The 12284-nt window shown below is 41.0% G+C and overlaps 2 long non-coding RNA genes across 3 annotated transcripts in view; one reads left to right on the top strand and one right to left on the bottom strand.

Moving 5' to 3' along the window:
- Positions 1–9248, top strand: part of LOC129619947 (uncharacterized) — a 75776-nt gene extending 66528 nt beyond the window's left edge. For both annotated transcript variants that reach the window (XR_008698310.1, XR_008698311.1), the window contains 2 exons: positions 1566–1688; positions 9180–9248. This is a non-coding gene — a long non-coding RNA (uncharacterized LOC129619947). The remainder of the gene's footprint in view (positions 1–1565; positions 1689–9179) is intronic.
- On the bottom strand, positions 2656–4867 carry LOC129619948 (uncharacterized). Its single transcript, XR_008698312.1, has 3 exons — positions 4745–4867; positions 4232–4305; positions 2656–2887 (listed from the first exon to the last, which is right to left on the bottom strand). It is a non-coding gene; the product is annotated as an uncharacterized LOC129619948 (long non-coding RNA).
- Positions 9249–12284: the final 3036 nt, after the last annotated feature.

Genomic DNA, 12284 nt, shown 5'->3' with positions numbered 1-12284 from the left:
GTGGTGTTTGTTATCTATTTCAAGAACTGGAGATGAAAATCTTAATGATACAGGAAATACTCTTCAAAGGCCAAGAAGTCTTAGTGCGAGGTAAGAGGATCAATCAGTCTTAAATTCGAGTTTACTAAGAGTAAGAGACGGATGCTGCCAGCATGGATATGTGTTTCAAAAGGCATGAATACAACCCAGAAATAGTGTTAATTTTACTTTGAAGTATATAATGAAACCCCTCAAGTACTCAGACTTCAACACCCCTTTCCCAAAATGACCGAAATTTCCATTTTTGAGCGTTTATCATTCCGCCTTTTTCCGTTCTCCGCGTCTTAACAGAATTTTAAAAGAGCAGCTAATAAATGAAGTATACTTCAGTTTCATGTAATGGGTTGGATCAGAAGGGAACTGATAAGATGATATTGGAAAAGCAGGTGGGGGGTCGAAAAGCCTCACAAGTGCTAAGCTGTGCGGGTTCAATTGATTCCTGGTGTGCAGGCTGCAGTCCCTGGGTTATTCCAGAAAATGGAAGGAGAACCGTCCCTGCTTTATTACAACTGAGGCTCTTCTCCAGGGACTGGTTACCAGCAGGGCCAGAGGTGATGAAGGGGAGATGAGGCCAATTAAGAATTCAGACTGGGGAAGCTGGAAACGGAAACCATGGGGAGAATTCCAAAAGGGAAGGCGGGAAATGAGACTTTGGGTCACTGTAGGAATTCAAGGTAGAATACAAATATAAGCTTTAAACCCGCTCGAGAGAAACTCATTTTAGTGGAAGGAAGGATCAAAGGAGGCTGAAGCTTTGCAGTGTGGTTTCTAAAGGCAAGGCACAGGGGCAGAATACCTGAGTAGAAACCTATCAGTAAAACCTAGCTGGTGTTTATCATCCTTTCTGTGTTCTTGGCATACGTTGGGATATTAGAAATGTTGGTGGTATGCATGAAGGAATTGAAAAGCTCAAAACAAAACAAAGAAGCAATTCAGCAATAATTTCAACACAATCACTGCTGCAGTTTAATGATAATGGCACAGTGTCTATAATAGCTCCCCAGGGACAGAAAGCTGAGGCTGGGGAGTGGTAATGAGGTGATGAGCCAGAGGTAGGTCTGGATTCATGGCTCCATGATCTTGGGCCCATTCCTTAAGGACTGCATCTATAAAATGGGGAAGAAGAGTAGGACCTTTCTCATGGGGTGTTGCTGCTGCTGCTGCTAAGTTGCTTCAGTTGTGTCCGACTCTGTGTGACCCCATAGACAGCAGCCCACCAGGCTCCCCCATCCCTGGGATTCTCCAGGCAAGAATACTGGAGTGGGTTGCCATTTCCTTCCTCCAATGCACAAAAGTGAAAAGTGAAAGTGAAGTCACTTCAGTCGTGTCCGACTCTCAGCGACCCCATGGACTGCAGCCTACCAGGCTCCTCCGTCCATGGGATTTTCCAGGCAAGAGTACTGGAGTGGGGTGCCATTGCCTTCTCCACATGGGGTGTTAGAAAGATTAAATAAAACAGCAGTGGAGAAGTCACAGCCCCTGGCTCTTATGAATGCTCACTACTATCCTGTCCCCTTGCTCCTCAGGCCCTGGCACAGTCCCGTGTCCTGACAGCACTCTCTTCTGCTCCAGAGGCCAACTTCTCATCTGCTTCAGTCAACAGGAACTCTTTTCGGGGCAAAAGCCTGGTGTTTCTTACCTCATTCACAGTGAGTTGTAGTAGTTCTGCTCTTACCAAACCACAGGACCTGCTCACCAAAATTCCCTGTCCACTAGCCTTTGTAGTCAGAGTATATGTACCAACCTAGCAAAGACCAGTTTCATACACTGATCATAATTTGGGAGCACACCTGAGAAACAGTCATAGCATATTAGGGTGCCTGAGATAGCCACTCAAGAATGAACTTTGTAGGGAAGGGATAGAAGGTTTGTTTTCCTCCTAAATCAAGGCTCCCCTTTCTCCCCTAAATAGTGGGACAAGAACAGTTAGTTGCTCAGTCGTGTACAGCTCTTTGCGAGCCATGGACTGTAGCCCATCAGTCTACTCTGCCATGAGATTCTCCAGGCAAGAATACTGTAGAGTGTTGCATTCCCTTCTCCAGGGGACCTTCCTGACCCAGGGATCAAACCCAGGTCTTCTGCGTTGCAGGCAGATTCTTTACTGTCTGAGCCATCTGTCTCCATGCTGAACACTGCCCAGCACCAAGAAAGTGTTTCATATTTATCATCTTATTTTTCCTTTCTTGAAAGCAACCCCTTGAAGAAGGTAATATTTAAAAAGTTATTTTATAGATAAGACACTAAAGCTTAGAAAGATTAAGTAACATCAAATGTAGGTCTTTATGACTTCAAAGCTTACAGTTTAGAATTTGCATTTCTATTGTTTTTTGTGATGCTAAAACTACTGGTCCTGGGACAGTTTGAGAAATTCTGCTGTAATATCTCCTCAAACCATAGTTGAGTTGCTCTAAAACCCACAAAAAGTGCATATGCACACTTCTAAAATGTAAACATAACACTTTGAAAGGAAATTGCAAATAACTCTTCACCAGGAAAACATTGATGACCCCAGTCTTCAGTTACATACAGGTGTTACTGAGTTCGGCCTGCTTGATGCATCGCAGGTCCATAATTGGGAGATGAGATGTTGAGGCAAGAAAGAGCGACTTTATTCAGAAAGCTGGGCATCTGGAAAGATGGCAGACTAGAGTCCTAGAGTGCCATCTTCTCAGGGTCTGGATGCTGGTTTGTTTAATAGAACAGAGAGGGGGAGAAGGTGAGAAAGTAAAAAGGTCCTAAGTCTTGCAGAATATCTCCTGGTTTGGCCAGCCTCGGGGAGTGGATCTGTTAATTTCTTCTTTCCTGCAGCCATTCACAGGTGGAGAGGGACAGGGTGTTTCCCTGCGAGCTGAAAAAAGGCTCTTTAGTTTAACATTCAGGCAGATGGTCAGGGTTCCCTGAGGCCGGCCATTTTGTAGGTTTATATCTATATACAGCGTCTCTTTAGTGATTATAGTAACTGAAGCAATGGAAAACAAAGGTTAAAGTAAAAGAACAGATCCAACATGGAGTCAGATTTTGTTCTTCCCTGTTACACAGGTAAAACCACTCCTGTTAGATGAGTTCGCCAGTGGCTGAAGGTATTTTGTGGTGAACTTTGTATTTCTCGTTGTTCCCATGGCACATAACTTTGGTCCTACATTGTCTAACTCTGTGATTTATTGTTGTCATTTCAAATAAAATATTTCTATGCATAGTAAAACAAAGCAAGAAATGAAGGCTTGAAAATGGCCATGGTTTATCAATGGTAATGCCATTGGTCTCACATTTGTTTGTTTCTGAGGTTTTGAAAATTGCTTTAGAAAGCCTTGGGGCAGAAAGCTTCACTTAATTAAAATATTTTAAATCAAACCACAGGAACTTCAGTTCATAAAGCCTCAGGGTACAGCCGGCAATTGTAGGAAACTCAAATGGAATAGGGTAGATGAATATAATAATATAGGGTATAATGTTTTATTATTCCTATTTGCTATGTTGAAATAATTAGGCAACAGAAAATCTTGGTTAACTATTGGTATTCTGAGGATATTCATTAATTGCCACATAACTGGTTTAGTGTTTTCTAAAGAGTATCCATGGAGCATTGGGATATGTTCCCAGGTTGCTTTTTGAAGAAAGGACTTCCTTTTAAAGTAACTTTAGAAAGTATTGCACCACTCGCTTGAAAGTAGACATTATCCATTTGTTTAGAAAAGGCTCTTATGTAGTTGCTAAGTCATGTCCTACTCTGCGACCCCAGGGATTGTAGCCTTCCAGCCTCCCCTGTCCATGGGATTCTCTAGGCAAGAATACTAGAGTGAGTTGCCATTTCCTTCTCCAGGAAGGCTCTTGAAGACCTGCTGTATAGCAACCTGCTTAACTTGTTTAAACTATCATTTCCCCAAATATTTTGTCCATAGAGCTCTTCACCCTCTTCCTTTCTCCTAACCCTTATCCCAAATAACACCTTTTCACAAACTATGGTACTACAAAAACGTTCGAGGAAATATGTCTATATTTTTAAGACAATATTGTTGATTGTTGCTGAACCAGTTGTAGGTATATATTGCCAAGCTGGGCTCCTCCCATCCTTAATTCCTGTTTTTAAAATGTGTTGTCTATTTGTGTTTTGCTGAAATAAAGACCTGAACATGTTTAGATACATTTGATGACACAAACGGTAAGAGATGCCAAGGTTGCCTTCTGAGTTTACCTGTAGGTGGGATTCAGTAAAACCATAGAAAATCCAGCCGAACTGGAGGAAAGCTCTGTCAGACTTACGGAATTCTGAAAAGAAATTTAATTTCATTAACTCCAAAAGATAACTCTGATGACTCAAGAGATGCCTAGGAAAGGTCCCTGGGGGAATCTACTCTAATGACCAGAGATTACATATAATTACAATAGTACTTGTTGATGTATTAGAAATAGCTAAATTCTCTGAAAACTGCTTGCTCAAGGAGTTAAATGTTTTTCTCTTTGTAAGTATTAATTTGCTTAGCAAATTCATTTTTCCTAGGTGTGGGAAAGTAATCTTCAGCCACCTTTTTCCCCAGCTAGAGGAAAGGTAAACTTTAACCTAACCATTTTTCTAATTATCACACGTTTTGAATTAATGGGGTCCAAATTAATTAAGGTTTTATTATAGTTTCATCCTTAGGAGACAAGTTTTCATTTCCCTCTTTTGAAGTATTTTCAATCTAAATCAAAAGAAGATTAACCTCACCTCTCTCCTTGCTTGAAGCCAATGGGTTTCAACTTCTTTTTTCCCTCCCTAACATACCTGAGGGCTATGAAACACTCCCTCTGTAAGGAAAAGATGAGGTGTGTGGGGGGCTATAATTAGGATAATCTCCCTAGGTGATTCTGATAAGCTCCCTGCCCCTTCTTAAGAATTTCTGGCTTTATGCCTTTGATTAAAACCTTGTAACCCTCAGGCAAGTGTGGAAATGGGGCAGGAAGGGCAGTGGAGGCCCTGCCAGGACTCCAGCTAAGCTGGGGCTCTAAGGGCAGGGCATTTTGTCATAAGTGGTCGGCTAAGGTGTGGAGAATCAAAACTATAGTAGGCGCCAAAAGCATTGCCAGCACCGTGAGCTATCACCACCATTTATACTGAGTACGGGGTGTTGATAACCCAGGAGAAGCCAAAAGGAAGACCTTTGGTGCAACAGAGGCAGAGACTTACAGTCAAGCTGTTTGATGCTGGATCTATGATGAGAAGGAAAAGAGAACCCCATCCAAATGCTTCCCCATCTTTTCTCCAGCCTCAGCTATAGTGTCCTGAAGTGGCTCATAAAGAAATCCACTGCTAAATGTGAGTTCATAGATGAAACCACCATAGTCATTGTTTGGAATTCCTGTTATGATCTATATTTTGAAGGTTTAGATGAAATGGAATAGCTGTTGAAGAGAAAAAAAATGTTTTAATAATGGAAGGAGTTGGCGTGGGATGAATTGGGAGATTGGGATTGATGCATGTGCGTTGCCATGTGTTAAATAGAATGTGTGCCATGTGTTAAATACTGCTGTATAGTGTAGGGAGCTCAGCTCGGTGCTCTGTTGGTGATCTAGAGGGTGGAATGTTGGGGTGGGAGGCAGGCTTAAAGGAGAAGGGATGTATGTATACATATAGCTGATTCATTTCCTTGTACAACAGAAACTAACACAACATTGTAAAGCAACTATATCCCAATAAAAAACGGTAAAAATTATTTTTACTTTAAGCTAAATATTAAATGTGGTTCAGGTATCCATTTCCTTTGATATTGATGTACTGCATCTTGTAGACTATTAAAAAACCCTTAGGGAAATAACTTTGCCCTTACCTAATGCTTCTGTTGTTTTACTATGTGCCAGGACGAGATTGGATGCTTATTTAATCACATTTATATTTATTTGAGTTTCTTTTAACAGGCTGTCTACATTTGGTAACATTCCAGCTGTCATCAAAATAGTCTAACTTGAGGACAGATCCTGATGATTAGTGGTAAAGACTGGTACACAAGAAGATCTCCCCCTCTTGTTCCTTTTTATTCCAACACATTCCAGAATTATTGAGAACATATGAATACTAAGTGACTGCTCGTTCATTTATCACTGAATTGAGTTTGGATCACCAGGATTGGGCTGGTTGATAAGAAGTCTCTTTTGTCATAGCTCTATAAGAATAAGAAAAAAAAAATCACTTAAGTTTTCAGTATTTGTTTCCTTACCTATTGAATAATGGTTCCTTCTAGAGAATCCTGTGTGATTTTATAGGTCAGTGACTTTGTGATTTTATAGGGTTTTCCCTACTGGCTCAGTGGTAAAGAATCCACCAGCCAATGCAGGGGATGTGGGTTTGATCTCTGGGTTGAGAAGATCCCCTGGAGAAGGAAATGGCTACCCACTCCAGTATTCTTGTCTGGGAAATCCCAGGGACAGAGTAGCCTGGTGGGCTAAAGTCCACGGGATCACAAAAGAGGTGGATACAGCTTAGCGAGAAAACAAGACATCTGATTTAACTTTTAGGTTTTAGACACTAGATGGTGATGTTGTGCTGCTTTTTAAGAGGTCTGGCCCCAGTGTAGACAAGGTCTATATTTGGTTTCTCATTTTTAAAGTTTTAACAAATATGGCATATGACTCAGACTCTACCCAAGAAACAAACGTCATTGAGCATGGAAATAATACAGATATCAAGAAGAAACCCAAAATAACCTATGCATGGTTTGTGACATCCTAACCTCCAAATATATTAAATCTTTATTCATTTGATCATTCTCTGACTCTAAAGTCCTTAGCTCCTTCTCATCTTCCTTTTTTATATTAACTTTTTGATCTACTGAGGCTTCATGGGCAGGTCTGCCTCTTGATGCCCACTTCCATTTCTCACTCATCTCTTCTGTTCAGCCCCTCAGATTCCTGGAACTACTCTCCTCAGAAGTACTTGTTAGACTGTAGGCTGTCATTTGAAATGCCAAATGTATACAAATTAACATGGGTTTGGTTCAAAAGCAAACTCCTTAAGAATACATTTGCTTACATAGATACTTCCCTGGTGGCTCAGCTGTAAAGAATCTGCCTGCAATGCAGGGGATGTAGGTTTGATTCCTGGGTTGGGAAGGTTCCCCTGGAGAAGGAAACGGCAACCTGGTATTCTTGCCTGGGAAATCCCGTGGGCAGAGGAGCCTGTCGGGTTACAGTCCATAGTCCGTCACAAAGTCTTGGACACGGCTGAGCTACTAAACAACAACAGCAACAACAATATAGGTCAAAAGCCTGAGAACAACTCTCTCAGAAGTTTCTTTGAGGACCTGTTCTGCTTTTTCACAAAAGCAGCTACAGGAGGAGGAGAAAGCATTTACTAAAATGGTGAGGCCTCTTTCAGTCTTCTTGAGTGTGAGCTTTTTTGAGCTCAAAGCAGAGAAAGAAATAACTGCTCCTTGAGCTCTTTTTTTTTTGTGGGGTCTTCCCAGATCTCAAGTCTGCAGACTTTCTCTATGTCTTCATGTTGAGTGGTGGGGTGGTGATCAACCAGCCCAAGCTCCTCTCTTGTAGAAGGCCAACTTCTTCATGAAATGAGACATTGGGTTAAACCCCTGCCACCCCTGGCTCTGGGTCCTCCCAACACTGAGTAGGCACTTTTGAAAAGAATATGTTCATTTTCAATGATTTAAAATATCTTTTTAACATAATTACATCCTACTTAAGAAATTCATCTATACATCTTCCTCATGGTTACAAGAGTGATTGGAAATGAGGGGTCCCCTCACTCAAGATCCTGTGTGCTGTCTCAGGAATACCATGTGAATGGGTTACTGCTATCCTCAGGGGTGATCAGGCTTTTTTTTTTTTTAATTTATTTTATATTGGAGTAGAGATGATTAACAATGTTGTGTTAGTTTCAGATGTACAGCAAAGTGATTCAGTTGTACATCTACCTGTTTCTATTCTTTCTCAAATGATTTCCCCCTTTACATCATTACAGAATATTGAGCAGAGCTCCCTGTTCCCTTATTGGTTATCTATTTAAATACAGCAGTGTGTACACATCAGTCCTAAACTCCCAATCTGTACCTCTCCTCAGTCCCTCACCTCCAGCCTGTAACCATAAGTTTGTTTTCCAAGTCTGTGTGTCTGCTTCTGTTTTGTGAATAAGTTTGCTTGTATCATTTTTTAAAGATTCCACATATAAATGGTATTATATTTGTCCTTCCATCTGACTTGGTTCCCATGATTATCCTGATTTGCCAAACTGGCAATTTTTGTGGTTCTCATGACAGGTTGGGTCATCCTATTTCAGGACCCAATCATGGATCTCCACCAGAGCCCATCAACCTCTGCTGTTTCTTGGCTAAGGTGACACAATCAATTGTCACTTTACTTTTTCCACTTACTTGAAGACATTGAAATAATTCATTTGAGGATTATGAAAAGAAAAATAGTTTTAAATTTGAAATGTTCCATTCCAGATAGATAAGGCTGAATGAAAATTAACTTGACTCATAATCCTGTAATTTAAGACTAAGAGAAAAGAGGCCTTTTCACACAGTCTAGAAACATCTACCTCATGGAGCATTTTTATTGCTTGGTCTAAGGAACCTGAGGCAGAGACAGGCTCTCTGAGGACCTGAGACTCAGAATTTACACATTGAATTCTTACGTACTTTTTCCCCTCATTCATTGAGCAATAGAAGAAATACAACTAGAGAATACAAAGAAACAAAAAAACTTTGAGACAAAGGCAAAGAGAACTTGAGTTAATTTTATATAGCCGGAAGAATGGACTCAGGGTAACACAAAGACCACTCTTTTTAATGAATCAAGCCTGTGTTTGAGTGATAGCAAGGAGATAAATATAATGTGGAACTTGGCACAAATGAATAGAAATCCTCACAACTACTCAAACCACGTCTTTTTGAGTTTTATTGTATAGATACAACAGAGCAGTTTAAAAGACCAGAATAAATGTGACCTAAACATTTGTCTATTTTAGGTTTTACAAGTACAATTTGAACTAAACAGTGCCAAATAAGTAAAGAAAGCCAGCCATGAAAATAAATACATGATAGTCTAGCATTGTGCCGAAAAAGGAATATAGAACACTAACCAAATAGACCCTAAATTTAAAATGCGTTTCAAATGTTATTTAGGGAATTTAAAAAATCATTTTATTTCAGGTTTGGCAGATAATGGCAAATTCAGTAGGACCTGGTAAGAGAATTTCATCAAAAGCAATAAATAGGTAGAGTGAAAACTGATTATGTTATATTCTGATTTATGTAGTTTATTTAAGTTCTGGGCCTTTTGTTCTGGTGAATATGCATTCCTTGTTTCCAAAATTTCTATAGAGGTGATTTGTTTACCCCAAAAAAGCTTTATACTTTTAGTTGTATTCTTTATGTTCTGCTTTATGTCTTCTATGTGAGGCTTTTACATACTTCAGTACTATTGTTTTCCAAGGGAAATTTTTATCAAAATTATGTAGGGGATGGAAGAACATTCTTTAATCTTTTTAAAACATTTTTATTGATTTATTTGGCTGTCCTGGGTCTTTGTTGCTGTGCGCCAGCTTTCTCTAGTTGGAGTGAGTGGGGGCTATTCTCTAGTTGCGACACACAGGATTCTCACTGTGGTCCCTTCTCTTGTTGCAGAGTGCGGACTCTAGGGCTCATGGGCTTCAGTAGTGGCAGCCCGTGGGCTCAGTACTTGTGGCTTTAGACCGTAGGCTCAGTAGTTGTGCTGCACAGGCTTAGTTGTCCCTCAACCCGGGGGATCTTCCCGGGTTCAGGATTGAACCTGTGTTTCCTGAACTGGGAGGCAGATTCTTTACCACTGAGCCACCAGGGAAGCCCAGAACATGCTTAAATCTCAATAGAGGTTTTTCTTAGCTTTGTTTTTGTTAACAGTAGAAATTAACTTTTCACAATTGTTGAGGCCCCAAGTCCAAAGTTGAGGTACAATAGGCATCTTCCACACAAACCTTCAGGTTGCAAACTTTCAAAGATGCGGTGTGTCCAATTATGTAAGTTAGTTCACATGTCCGGTGTACATTGTCATGGGTGCATCCTTTAGAAGTGGTTGTGCTTTTGTGTACTTTACTGTATAGAGTACAGTGGTACAGTGTCTTTATTTCAAGTCCAGGGATTCCAGAAACAAGCATAAAAGCAGTAGTGATGTAGCTTGTGGTACTCTACTTTTCAAGGTATATTACTATAAGATTAAAAATGTTTTCCATTTTTTGTGTGTTTGTTTTTTATGTATTATTTGTGTAAAAAGTATTATAAACCTATCACAGTATAGTACTATATAGCTGATTATGTTAGTTGGGTTCCTAGGCTGACTTTGTTGAACTCATAAACAGATTGGACTTACGAACTTGCTCCCAGAACAGAACTTATTCGTAGATAGGGGACTTACTGTATTGGCAGGTTTGGTTTCTTCTGAGGCCTCTTTCCTTGGCTTTCAGATGACAACCTTCTCGCTGTGTCTTCACTTGGTTGTCTCTCTATGGCTGCACATGTCTGTGTCCTAATCACCTCTTCTTCTTATAAGGACACCAGCTATGTTGGTTTAGGACCCAGACACAGGCCCTCATCTTACCTTAATTACCTCTTTGAAGTCCCATCTCCAATACCATCACATTCACAGGTACTGAGGGTTTGGAGAAGGCAATGGCACCCTACTCCAGTACTCTTGCCTGGAAAATCCCATGGACAGAGGAGCCTGGTGGGCTGCTGTCCATGGTGTCGCTAAGAGTCGGGCACGACTGAGCGACTTCACTTTCACTTTTCACTTTCATGCATTGGAGAAGGAAATGGCAACCCACTCCAGTGTTCTTGCCTGGAGAATCCCAGGGACGGGGGAGCCAGGAGGCTTCCGTCTATGGGGTCGCACAGAGTCGAACACGACTGAAGCGACTTAGCAGCAGCAGCAGCAGAGGGTTAGGACTTTAGCATAGGAATTTGGAGGTGAGGTGACACAATTCTGATCCGAACACTATTCTATGCTTAACTTTTTGAGAAACTGTGAACCTGTTTTCTGAAATGGCTGTGCCACTTCATATTCCCACTTTTGATATGAGGGTTCCAATTTCTCCACATTCTCAGCAGCACTTGGGATTGTTTTTTGATTGTAACCATCCTAGTGGTGTGAGAAATGGGATATCATTGTGGTTTTGAATTGCATCTTTCTAATGAATGATGTTGAGAATCTTTTCATGTACATGCTTGTTGATTATTTGCGTATCCGCTTTGGGGAAATATCTATTCAAATCCTTTGCCTATTTTTAAATTGGGCTGTTTGTCTTATTGTTGTGTTATAAGTGTTCTAGATGCATTCTGCATATTAGACCTTTATAAGTCATTATTGTTGTTCAGTTGCCCAGTTGTGTCCAGCTCTTTGCGACACCATGGACTGCAGCACACCAGGACCCTGTGCCTCACCATCTCCCGAAGTTCGCCTAAGTTCATGTGTATTGCATCAGTGATGCCATCTCATCCTTGACACCCTCTTCTCCATCTGCCCTCAATTGTTCCCAGCATCAGGGACTTTTCTAACAAGTCAGCTGTTTGCATCAGATGACCAAAATACTGGAGTTTTAGCTTCAACATCAAATCCTTCCAATGAGTATTCAGAGTTAATTTCCCTTAAGAGTGACTGGCTTAATCTCCTTGCTGTCCAAGCAACTCTCAGGAGTCTTCTCCAGCACCACAGTTTGAAGGCATCAATTCTTCGGTGCTCCACCTTCTTTACGGTCCAGCTCTCACAACAGTATGTGAACACTGGGAAGACCATAGATTTGACTATACAGAGTCATGTCTCTGCTTTTCAACACACTGTTTGGGTTTGTCACAGCTTTCCTGCCAAGAAGCAGTTGTCTTCTGATTTCATGGCTACAGTCACCATCTCCAGTGATTTTAGAGCCCAAGAAGAGGAAATCTGTCACCACTTCCACCTTTGCCCCCTCTATTTGTCATGACATAATGGGGCCAGATGGTTGGCATCACAGACTTGATGGACATGAGTTTGAGGAAGCTCTGGGAGTTGGTGGTGGACAGGGAAGCCTGGCGTGCTGTAGTGCATGGGGTCTCAAAGAGTCAGACATGACTGAGTGGCTGAACTGAATTGAACTGAATGGGGCCGGATGTCATGATCTTAGTTTTTTTAATATTTAGTTTTAAATCGGTCTTTCACTCTCCTCCTTTACCCTCATCAAGAGGCTCTAGTTCCTCTTTGCTTTCTAACATTAGAGTGCCATTACAAGATGTAAGATTTGCTAATTG

Source organism: Bubalus kerabau, chromosome 9 (genome assembly GCF_029407905.1).
Source record: "Bubalus kerabau isolate K-KA32 ecotype Philippines breed swamp buffalo chromosome 9, PCC_UOA_SB_1v2, whole genome shotgun sequence".
NCBI classification, from domain to species: Eukaryota; Metazoa; Chordata; class Mammalia; order Artiodactyla; family Bovidae; genus Bubalus; species Bubalus kerabau.
The sequence above is the reverse complement of the archived record's forward strand: the minus strand, read 5'-3'. Positions and strand labels throughout refer to the sequence as shown.